Raw genomic sequence first — 12,097 nt, 5'->3', positions numbered from 1 at the left:
GCTGTTTGTCACAAGGACCTTGGAGAGTTGGGCTGTTTGTATGTCGCCGATGAACGGCCCCCACCATGATATGCAGTGATCCACGAAGTGATGCGACTCAGCCATTTTCTGTGTACAGAGCAGGAGAGACTGAACCGTGTAGGAGCCCGGAAAAGTTGGTAAGGCAAGAAACCCAGACAGTGAAGGAGGTGAGAACTGACAGTAAGGCTAAAAAACTGAGTGGTGTAGGAGTCAGAGAAAGAAAAAAGCTGAAAAACAGAAGGAAAACCTCACCAGAGAAAGAGGCAGATTAACCTCCATAGAGGAACAACGAGTCATTAAAGTATGAACTTTTATTTTACTTCAACAAGGAGAAAAGTATGATCAGCAAGCTCTGAAAGCCACTGTGGATGTTATAAAACTTTTGATGTTTATTTCAAACTCTCATGTTCTCATATTTCTCTGATGTTTTCCAATAAAATCACAGCATAACCTTGCAAGCCAAAGGCTCGTCGGAAGCAGAAGATTGTCAATGGTAAGACAATCTGCCCATCACCTTATTCCAAGACTCAAATATTTACAACCCATGAGTAGTAATGTGTGTGGTTTTAATTGAACTAGTTTTGAGTTGAATTGTTTACTGTTTGTAATGTTAAGTTGGAACTTTGTAACTTCTAAACATTAAGCCTGTGACATGCTAACCTAAAGAATTGTAATGCTGGTGGTTTTGCCTGACAGCTTGTGGATGTGAATGTCACAACCCCAGTGATACATGAGGTACATCACTAGCTGTGGGAGACTGGGCTTGCTGAGTTGGGTGGAAAAAGCCTTATTCAATTAGGCTCATAATTTAATTTTTTAGTCTAACCAAGAGGGTGAGTTGTCACATTGCAGCTGATCTGAAACTGCCCCCTAAACTCAGCCAGCCCAGAAGAAAACAAGTCCCCGGATAAGGCAGGGATAGGTTGGAGTCAAACCCAAGCAAAGACTTCAGCCAACCCTGTTCAGGTTTAGATGCAGATACAGCAGTGGTCAGAGAGCAGGGCAGAGAGAGAACCCATCCCATCAGCTGTCTTAAGCCAGGAGATTCAAACCCCCTATATAAAGAGGGTCCGAACAATAAATGAGGCAGTTTGTCACAAGGACCTTTGAGAGTTTGAGTTGTTTCTGTGCCTCCAATGAATGATTCCCATCACAACACGTATGAGTGTACCTTTGTGTTTCAGTTGTGGAGTGGGATGTGATCCTTGGATATGGTGTGAGTGTAAAATCTGTCATGAGAGGTGGCACTGCACAGCAACACTAAAGAGTGCCTGGGGCCAGGAGTGGGAAAGGGTGGAATAGAGAGCCAGGAACTGGGCATTAATTTTTTTTTTAATTACTGTAGAAAATAGTGTGTGGGAAAGTAGCATTTGCTTCCAGGAGCCTGAACAGTACCTGAGAAGGACCGGGATAATACATGTGAAAGGCATAGAGTCAGATTTGCTTGGAAATTAAGAAAGAAGGAAAAAACAAAGGCGTGGGGACAGTGCCAGGATAAGCTGAGAAAATGGGACACAAAGCAAACAAGGAGAAAACCCCCAGGGGAAAGGGGAGCAGGGAAACATCCATGGATACACCTCCAAACAGCCTCCTAGGGATAAAAATGGCACGGTGGCTACATAACCCTGACACAAAGAATGAAAATAGAATCAAAATGAAACATTATTATATGAGAAAATAGACTAAACAGGAGATAATATCTGATCATTTATCATTGATCTGATCTGGCCAAAACAGAGTTCCTTTGAGGGGTGAATGTGCCAAATTTTGAATATTCATGTGAATGCCAAAGAACCAGTCAGTCAGGAAAAAACAGATTCTGCTGCCAGTTCGAAGGGCAAGGTTTTCCTGGGGGAGGCAAACACATTTAAATTAAAAGACATTAAAACCTGGGACCCCTTAGAGCATCTGTCCCCTCTATACCTGCCAATGCACTCCCTGCAACCCCTGATGGACCCAGCCAGGATACGTGGGGTAGAGCAGTCCAGCGAGAGGAATGGAAAAAATGAGAACCAAGCAGTGGCACTAAACCCCCTCTGGGAAGTGCCATTGGGTGGGGCACACAGGGAATCGGGTTTGTCACTGCCCCGCTTAATTCCTCCAAAGTGAGAGCATTTAAAAAGGAATTAAAAGTTCTGTGTGAAGATCCAACTGGATCAGCAGAACAAGTAGACCAATTTTGGGACCCAATGTTTATAACTGGGACAGAGTGCAATCTAGAATTAACCTTTTGTTTACACCTGAGGAAAGACAAATGATCCAACTAGTGAGGATGTGGATTTGGGAAAGGTACCCTGCACAACACAGACCCCATGGGGAGCAGAAAATGCCCCTGCAATGCCCTGATTGGGACCACCATAACCCCGGAGGAAGGTAAAACATGGAAGATTATAGAGCATTAATTATCAGGGGAATTAGGGAGGCTGCTCCACCAACTCAGAACAATCATAGGGCATTTGCTGAACAACAAAAGAAGGATGAGACTCCAACTGAATGGCTGGAGAAGCTAAAAAGAAATACAAGACAATACTCAGGTATAGACTGATATAATAGCTGGACAAGCTTTATTGAAGACAACCTTTGTCATGCACACTTGGCTGGATATAAGGAAAAGCTGCAAGACTGGGGGAATGGCAGGATGAGGGATTGAATGGCCTGTTAAAGGAAGCCCGAAAGGTCAATGTACAGAGGGAAGGATGAGGAGAAAGCCAAGGGGAAAGCAAAGATAATGGAGCCACTATTGATGAGGGGAACCAGCGTGCAAGGAGCCACCCCCAGAGGGAAGTGAGACCCTGTCAGGGCAAGGCAAACGGGACCAGGGGGAGGAGAATGGGACAGAGCTCCCTGGGGCAGAGGCCCTAAAAGGGAAAAGGGCAATTGAACAACTGAGGCTCAATCTGTCACCAGCACAGGGAAATTGGGCATTGGAGGTGAAACTGCCCAGGGAGGGAAAGGGACCTGAAGGTTTTTGAGGAGGCTTGAGAAACGGTCTGCTGTACCCATGGTGGAAAGCTGCTTCATTCATCCCCCCAAACCACCGCTGAGTGGCCCTGAGTGGCCCCAGAGTGTCCCAAGAGCGACCCCAGTGATATGACCCCAGGAATTCCTGTCAGGATTTGGGGCAAATGTAATGAAAATTCCCAGAAAATTCCCCAAACTCGTCTCAAATCTCTGGCAGGGAGGAGGGAGTGGACAGGTGACACCAGTGATGTCCCCAGTGATTTCACCACCATTGATGGCATCACAGTGGTAGCATCACTGTCCCCACAGCAGCGTTGGGATGTCCTCGATGGCTTTTTGGCACTGCTTGGCCACCGCACGGCCACTGAGGCCACCAGGGCCACCAGTGGAACTCGAGAGAAGCCTGCTGATATCCCCAAGTGTTCGCAGCAGGTGACATGTGGCCAGGCGGGCGCTGGCCTCCCACAGCCGCTCCACCTTGGCCACTACAGCCACCAAGGCCTCAGGGACATCAGGGGATGCCTCATTTGTCCCCTTCAGGGCGGCCTCGATGTCCCTGAGCCAACACTGCAGCTCACGGGGGAACGCGGTGGCTTTGTCACACGCAGCCACCAAGCGCTCCAGCAGTCCCAGGGCTGCTTCTGCCCGCTGTCCCCTCCTGGTGGCCGCCCCCCCCCTTGCTTCTGGCCACCATGGCATCTTCCATGGCCTTGGAGGCTGCCTCCATCTCTTTGCTGGCGGCCGCCAGCCGGGCCTCGTGCGCAGCCTCCGCCGAGGCCATCTTCTCCTTAGCCAGGGCCAGCAGCGGCTGCCAGGCTTTGGCCACCAGGTTGTCCTGAGCTCTCCCCCAGCGGGTGGCCTTGTCCTGCAGGTCTCCAGCCAGGGCACTGCTGGTGGCCGCAGTGGTGGCCTCGGCAGTGGCCGCATCCCTGCACGCGTCACGGAGCTCGGTGGCCTCTCGGGCCAGCCGTGCCCAGCTGTCCTCAAGTGTAGCCACCGGATCCCACCAGGCACTGGCTGCGGCTGTCACATGGGCCCAGGTGGCCCCTGGGGTGGCCCCAAAGGCAGCCAGGGCCTCGGCCAGGGAGGCAACACCAGGGCGCTTCAGGGTGCTACCTCCCTGGTCCAGGGTGTCCCAGAGGTGATCGATGAAGGTCCCCAGGGCCGTGTACAGGGCTTCTGGGTGCACGCTCAGCAGCACATCCCTGTATGGTCCGGCCACAGTGGCTGCCAGCTCACCAAGTGTGGCCACAACATCCACCAGTGCCTCCAGCAGCTGTGGACGGGACAGGGGAGGTCATGGAGACCTCATGGAATTCGTAGCCTCCTGGGATGGCCTCTGTCCCCTCCTGGTGTTCCCCTTTGTCCCCTCCCTGGAGGGCTCTGCTCTCCCCTCTGTCCTTTTGTCACCTCCTCGTCACCTCTGCCACCCCCGCCACCCTCCATTTGTTCCCCCCTGCCACCCTCGGTCCCCTCTACCTCTCTGTCACCTAACCTAGTCCTGCCACACCCCTGTTCCCTTTGCAATCCCCTGTCCCCTCTCCCTCCCACCCCCCACACCACACCTGGATTGCCGTACCTCATGGGGCTCCATGGCCTCAGGGGACAGGATCGGGACACGCCCAGGGGACACTTGAGTGACACACAGGAACGTTGCACGGCGGCAGTAAACAGGAAGAGGTGACGTCAAGCCCCTGGCCCCGCCCCCCCACCTGCAGGGTGCCCGATGTCCCCCTGATGGCCCACACGACACCCCAATGTCCCCTCAGGGTCCCCACATGGCCCTAGTGTCCCCTGAGTGTCTCCAACAGGACCCCAATGTCCCCTCAATGTCTTCAACAGGGCCCTGTTGTCCCCCAATACACCCCCAGTATCCCCTAAGTGACCCCAGCAGGGACTCAATGTCTTCCCTGATGTCCCCAACAGGAGCCCAATGTCCCCAGCATCCCCTCAGGGCACCCAACAGAGCCCAGATATCCCCGCAGTGTCCCCAACGTGACCCTGATGTCCCCTGAGTGTCCCCAACAGGCCTTGATGTCCCCCCCATGTCCCTAGCAGGGCCCAAATGTAGCCCGGTGTCGTGCTGGGGACTCTAGGGGACACTGGGATCCTGTTTTGGACACTGGGGAACATCAGGGACATTGTGGTGACCCAAAAGAGGACAGGGGATCAGGAAGGCCTGGGGGTCCCCAAGGGAAGGACACAGAGGTGTGTCCAAGGTCCCCAATGTCCCTCAGGGTGTCCCCGTGCCCCAGCAGTGACAGTGCCACCCCCACGTCCCCAGCCTGTCCTTACCCCTGCCCCACCAGCACTCTATGGGCTGCCTCCAGCTTCCGCGTCACCCCCTCGTGACCCTCCCGCCATTTTGCCAAGCACTTTATGATGTCCTTGAGTGCCAGGGCAGCGCTGGGGAAGCCCTGTCTCCTTGTCCCCCATAGCGTCACCTCCTGGGTGACAGCGTCCACCAATGTCCCCAGCACCCGCGTCACCTCCTCCAGCCATCCCAGCACATCCGCGGTGACCTCGTTGGTGGCTGCGGTTGCCTTGGCACTGGCCCTGGCAGCTGCCACCTGCTGGGCACGGTCATGCAGGCGCTGGGCCATGTCCCGCTGGTGGCCCGCAGCAGTGGCCAGGTGATGCCGTGATGTCCCCAAATCCCACCAGGCCACCTGGCAGGACACGGCCACCATGGCCAGGACCAGCAGCAGTTGACTGTCCTCGGTCACCCCCAGGGCAGTGTGGGCTGAGTCCAGGGACACTGCGGGGACATGGGGACACCGGACATGTGGCACCAGGGATGCGGCAGTGCCACCTGTCTAGTGGGATTAGATTGGTGGCACTAGGGGCAGAGCAGTGGCACCAGTCCCACCCCAGTGCTACCAGCCCAGTGTCCCCAGGACTAACCCGGTGTCACCACCCCAGTGTCACCAGCTCGATCCCAGTGCCACCAGTTCTGTCCCACTGTCACCACCTGAGTGCCACCAGCCCAGCGTCACCAACACAGTTGCAGGACCAGTGTCCTCAGTCCTGTCCCAGTGCCACCATCTCAGTGTCCCCAGTTCTATCCTAGTGCTTCCAGTTCAATCCCAGCGCTTCAAGTGTCAGGCCAGTGCCACCACCCCATTGTCCCCATACCATTGTCACCATCCCAGTGTCACCAGATCCATCCAAATGTCACCATCCCAGTGTCCCCAGTGTCCCCAGTTCCCTCCCAGTTTCTTTAATCCTGTCCCACTCTCCCCCATCCTGTCCCAGTGTCCCTGTCCCAGTGCTCCCGGTTGTATCCCAGGGTCACCAGTTCCATCATTGTGCCACCAGCCCAGTGTCTCCAGTCCTGTCCCAGTGTCACCAGTCACCTCCCACTGTCCCCAGTTCAAGCCCAGTGTCCCAGTCCTGGTGTCAGCAGCCCAGCACCAACAGGGTAGATCTGGGGTCACCACCCCAGTGTCACCGGTTCCATCCCAAAGCCACCAGTTCCATCCCAGTGTCACCACCCCAGTGTCCCCAGGGCTGTCCCGTTGTAGCCAAGCCAGTGTCACCTGTCCTCTCCCAGTGCTACCAGCCCAGCACCACCATACCAGTGCCCCCAGTTACATCCCAGTGCTCCCAGTGCCAGTCCAGTGCTCCTGGTTCCAGTGCACCCCATTGTCCCCATACCAATGTCACCATCCCAGTGTCCCCAGTCCCTTCCTGATGTCGCCATCCCAGTGTCCCTTCTCAGTGTTCCCAGTTCCATCCCAGTGCCACCAACCAAGGGAGTCATCCCAGTGTCACCAGTGCCACACATGGCACCAGCCCAGTGTCACCAGTTCAATCCTAGTGTCCCCAGTTTCACCCCAGTGTCCCCCATTCTGCCCCAGTGTCCCCATCCCAGTGTCACCAGTGCCACCCCAGCTTCCCCAGTCCTGACCCAGTGTCCCCTATCCCGTCTCATGTCCCTGTCCCAGTATTCCCAGCCATGTCCCAGTGTCACCAGGTCCATCCCAGTGCCACTAGTTCTATCCCACTGTCAGCACCCAATTGTCCCCAGGCCTGCCTCAGTGCCACCAGCCCCGTGTCATCATTCCAGGGTCACCAACCCAGTGTCCCCTGTTCCCATTCCAGTGCCACCACACCCGTGTCATCATTCCAGTGTCACCAACTCAGTGCCCCCAGTTCCATCCCAGTGCTCCCACCGACAGCCCAGTGCCACCGCCCCATTGTCCCCATACCAATGACACCATCCCAGTGCCACCGCCCCATTGTCCCCATACTGATGTCACCATCCCAGTGTCACACGTCCTGTCCCAGTTTCCCCAGTCCTGTCCCAGTGTCCCCATCCCAGTGTAACCAGTTCCATCCCAGTGTCCCCATCCTGGGGCAGGGGAAGGTCTCTATTGGTCGGTAGGGCTCCAAACTGGTCTGAACTGGTCCGTACTGGTTCCCTGCATCCCCTGCTGCCCCATGATGCTCTACACTGGTCCAAACTGGTCTATACTGGTCTGAACTGGCCTATACTGATCAGGGCAGGGGAAAGTCTCTCTTGGTCTGTAGATATTCATACTGTCCATTCTAGTCTGAACTGTTTTATACTGGTTCATACTGGTCTGAACTGGTCCCCAAAGTTCTGTACTGGTCCATACTGGTCTATACTGGTAAGGACAGGAGAAAGTCCCTCCTGGTCTGTTGAATCTCACACTGGTCTGACCTGATCTGAACTGGTCTGAACTGCCTCCCACGGTTCTAAAAAGATGTATACTGATCTGAACTGGTTTATACTGGCCTAAACTGGTACATAATGGTCTCTACTGGTCTATGCTCGTCCACGCTACCTCCCACTGCTCTAAACTCCTCCACACTGCTCTATACTGATCAATGCTGGCCTATAATGGTATATACTGGTCCATACTGGTCCATACTGGTTTTTACTCACGCACGGTCCCACACAGCACCATCAGCCCCATGATCAGCCCATGCCCAGCCTGCAGCCAGCGCTGGCACCACCGTGCCCGTCGCTCCTCGCGTTCCAGCACCGCAGCCTCCTCCTCAGCCTTGGCCCCAATCTGCCGCAGCTGCTGCTCGTCCTCGTCCCCCAGGGTCCCCCGGGCCACAGCCGGGGCCACCGCGACCTCCCGGGCCCCCTGCAGCCCCTCCCGGGCCACCCGGGCCTCTCTCAGTGCAGCCTCAGCCTCAGCCAGTGCCGTGGGGATGCTGTCCGGTGTCCCCAAGGCCTCGGCCAGGGCCACCAGGGCCTTCAGGGCCCGGCGCCGTTTGGCCACCGCCGGGGCCACCTCGGGAGGGAGGGCAGGGGGGGACACCTGGGGACAGGAAAGGGGGGTTAGGGGAGGGGGGAGGGGTTTGGGGGGTTCGGGGAGGGGAGTTTGGGGGGTCGCTGGTGGGGTTTGGGGGTTCTGGGAGAGCTTTTGGATGGTCCAGAGGGGAATTCAGGGGGTGGCCCAACAGGGTTGGGGTGTCTCCGGTGAGGTTTTTGGGACGTGGGGGGCCCCAGATGAATTTTGGGGGATTCTGAGGGGGCTTTTTCAGGCCCTTGAAGGGTTTTGAGGGGGGGTCCACATGGGGTTTTGGGGGTCCCAGGTGAACAGGGGGCACAGCACAGGGTAGTCAGGGTGGACAGAGGGGTCAAGAGGGTACCAGGTGAGGCTCCCAAGAGACTGAAAGGGTCCCAGGTGAGGTTTTGGAGGTCCCAGGTGAGATTTCCCAGATATTTGTGGCTTCCCAGTTGAGAATTAAGATTTGGGGTTTCCCAGCTGCCCAGGTGAGGATTTGTGGGAGTCCCAGGGGACCAGGTGAGGATCTCAAGGGACTCCCAGATGAGATCTGGGTGTCCCAGATGAGAATTCACAAGAATTTTGGGTTTCCCAGGTATCCCAGGTGAGGCTCCAGGGAGGTTTTGGGGTTCCCAGGTGCCCAGGTGAGATTCTGGGGGGTTCCACCTGAATCCCCGCAGGAATTTGGAGAGTCCCACCCCCCTTTTCCCCCTCCCCAGCCCCTCTGTACTCCTAAGACTCCAGAACTTTCCAGTTCTCTTTGTCCTCCCAGCTGCAGCCCAGGCCCTGGGGATTCCCAAACTTCACCAAATCCCTCCCCCAAATCCTCCCAGATCCTCTCGGGTGCCCACTGGGGGTGACCCCGGGGTTTTGGGGTTCCCACCTTGAGCTCCATCCCAGTCCCCATCCGGAGGCTGCGGCTAGAGCTCTGAGGGCAGAGGGCGTCCAGGCTCGGAGGAGGGAGGGCCCCACACCCTGATCCTCCCCCGGGAGGGCCCCACACCCTGATCCTCCCCCGAGGGGCAGAACTGGGCCTGCCAGGACCTCAGGGAACCTTTTGGGGCTGGCTTTAACCCCTTGGGGCCTGGATCCATCCATCAGGGCTCCATTTCCCTGCCAGGACCCCAGTGACCCCTCAGGGCCCTGATTTCCCTGGACAGGACCCTGATTTACCCCCATTCATCCTTTCAGGACCCCACTTACCCCTCAGGGCATTCATTTATCCCTCATGAACCATTTCCCCCTCAGGACCCCATTTATCCTTCCAGGACCCCATTTACCCCCTCAGGGCCCATTTGCCCCACACAGGGCTCTGATTTCCCCTGCCAGAACCCGGATTTGGAATTAGTTTTGGGGATTGTTTATGAAGATCCAGCAGGATTTGGGGTCTGGGATTTGGGATTGTTTGAGGACCTAGGATTGGAGATCTTTTAGGATCAGATTTGGGTTATCTGGCAGCATTTGGGATCTGGGATTTTTTGGGATTCAGGGTTTGGGATTTGAGAGCATTTAGAATTGGTTTTGAGTGTCCAGTAGGATTTGAGATTTTTGAGTGCATTGGGGTTGTTTGGGATCCAGGATTTGAGATCATTTGGGACTATTCCTATCACTGGAGGGCCCTGGGGGTTTCTGAGGGGGGACATGGTGAGTGTGGGGGGAGTCCCATGGACTGGTGGGTCCTTGTCAGTGGGGGTGTCTGGTGAGTGTGAGGGGATCCCACGGATGGAGAAGGGGCAGTGAGTGCGGGATCCTGGTGCACTGGAGGGGGTTCATGGACCAGGGGAGCCCAAGCGCTTTTAGGGGTTGGTGAAGTGCGGGTCCTGGTGCGAGGGGGGATCCAGTAAATTGGGGGGGGTCCCTGGTGATAACGGGGGGTCCTGGCTGATAACAGGGGGGTCACAGGGTCGAGCCCTAAGGGACCCCCCCGGTGTTGGGGACCCCTCCTCTGCTCCCCCAGCGCTCAGAGCCCCCCGGTCTCACTCCTGGGCCTGCCCTGGTCCCGGTGCTGTTCCCAGGGGATTCCGCAGCTCTGGGGTGTCAAAGGGGAGGGGGCAGAACCCCTAGGATGGGTGGGGAGGCACAGAGGGGGTTCCAGGCCCGGTGCTTGTGGGGGTTGGTACAGGAGAGGGGGGCTCAGCCCCAGTCCTGGAGCTCGATGATGGGGGGAGTGCTGTCAATGCACGGGGGTGTCCCAGTGCCTGGTGGCACCTGAGTGTCCACAAGGCTCCCCAGTGACGTTATTACCGCAATGACATCACAGCAGTGACATCACTGTCCCTGCAGCACCGTCAGGATGTCCTCGATGGCATTTTTGGCGCTGCTTAGGCGCATGGGCTACCGGGGCCACCGTGGCCACCATAGCAACTGAAGAGGAGTTTGTGGATGTCCCCAAGTGTCCTCAGCAGGTGACGTGTGGCCAGGTGGGCGCTGGCCTCCAACAGCCACTTGGCTTCTGCCACTTCGGCCACCATGGCCTCTGGGACATCGGGGGATGCCTCATTTGTCCCCTCCAGGGTGGCCTCAATGTCCCTGAGCTGGCACCGCAGCTCCCGGGGGAACACGGTGGCTTCGTCACATGCAGCCACCAAGCGCTCCAGGGGCCCCAGGGCCACCTGTGCCTGCTGTCCCCTCCTGGTGGCCACTCTCAACCAGCTGGTGGCCACCATGGCCTCTCATGGCCTTGGTGGCCGCCTCCTCCTCACTGGTGACCGCCGCCAGCCCAACCTCAAGCGCGGCCACTGCCGAGGCCACCTCCTCCTTGTCCAGGGCCACTGACGGCCGCTGGGCCGTGGCCACCAGGTTGTGCAGAGACGTCCCCCAGCGGGCGGCCTTGTCCTGCAGGTTCCAGGCAGAGTCACAACGGTGGCTGCAGCAATGGCAGGAGTGGTGGCTGTGTCCCTGCAGGTGTCACGGAGCTCGGTGGCCTCCCTGGCCAGCCAGTCCCAGCTGTTCTCGAGACCTCCAACGAGTCCCACCAGGCCACCAGACGCTGCCCGTGGCTCTCACATCGGCCCAGGTGGTCCCAGGGTGGTGCCAGGGCCTGACCCAGGGAGGGGACACTAGAGTGGCCCAGGAAGGTGACAGCGTGATAGTTGAGGGTCTTATGGAGGTACCAGGTGAATCTCCTCAGGTTTGCACTCAGGGACTTTGGGGACACGCGCTGCCACATGCCCCTCTGTGGCCTGGTCACAGTGGCTGCCACCTTGCCCACGGCCACCATAGCCTCCAGGCACTGGGAAGGGAACAGGAGAGGTGTCAGGGACCTGGTGGCACTTGTGGCCTCCTGGGGTGGCTCCTTTGTCCCCTCCCTGGAGGCGTCTGCTGTTCCCTCTGTCTCTTCGTCAGCCCCTAATGCCATCTGCCACCCCCCGCTTTCTGCCCCGCTGCCGCCCTCGGTCCCCTCCACCCCTCTGTCACTTTCCCCCTTCCTGCCACACCCTCCTGTCCCCTTTGAGACCCCCTGTCCCCTCCCACCACCCTCTGTGTCTCCTCCATTCCCCCGTGTCCCCTCTGTCACCCTCATGTCCCCCCTGTCCCCTCTGTCCACTGTGTCACCAGTTGTGTCCCAGTGTCACCAGTTCCACCCCAGTGCAACCAGCCCAGTGTCCCCAGTTCCTTCCTAATGTCCCCATCCCAGTGTCCCCTCCCAGTGTCTCCAGTTCCAGCCCAGTACCCCTGTCCCTCTGCCACCAGTACCCTCTCACTGTCAATAGATCCATCCCAGCGGCACCTGCCCAGTGCCACCAGGGTAGCCCTGGTGTCCCCAGTTCCATCCCACTTTCACCACCCCAGTGTCCCCAGGGCTGTCCCAGTGCCACCAGCCCTCTGTCATCATTCCAGTGGTACCA

General features: G+C 57.4%; 1 pseudogene; it reads left to right on the top strand.

Moving 5' to 3' along the window:
- LOC134432716 (uncharacterized) overlaps window positions 1–12,097 on the top strand; it is an 899,340-nt pseudogene that overhangs the window by 538,467 nt on the left and 348,776 nt on the right.

This window comes from Melospiza melodia, assembly GCF_035770615.1.
Source record: "Melospiza melodia melodia isolate bMelMel2 chromosome 7 unlocalized genomic scaffold, bMelMel2.pri SUPER_7_unloc_1, whole genome shotgun sequence".
NCBI lineage: Eukaryota > Metazoa > Chordata > Aves > Passeriformes > Passerellidae > Melospiza > Melospiza melodia.
This window is presented reverse-complemented; position numbering and strand designations above follow the sequence as displayed.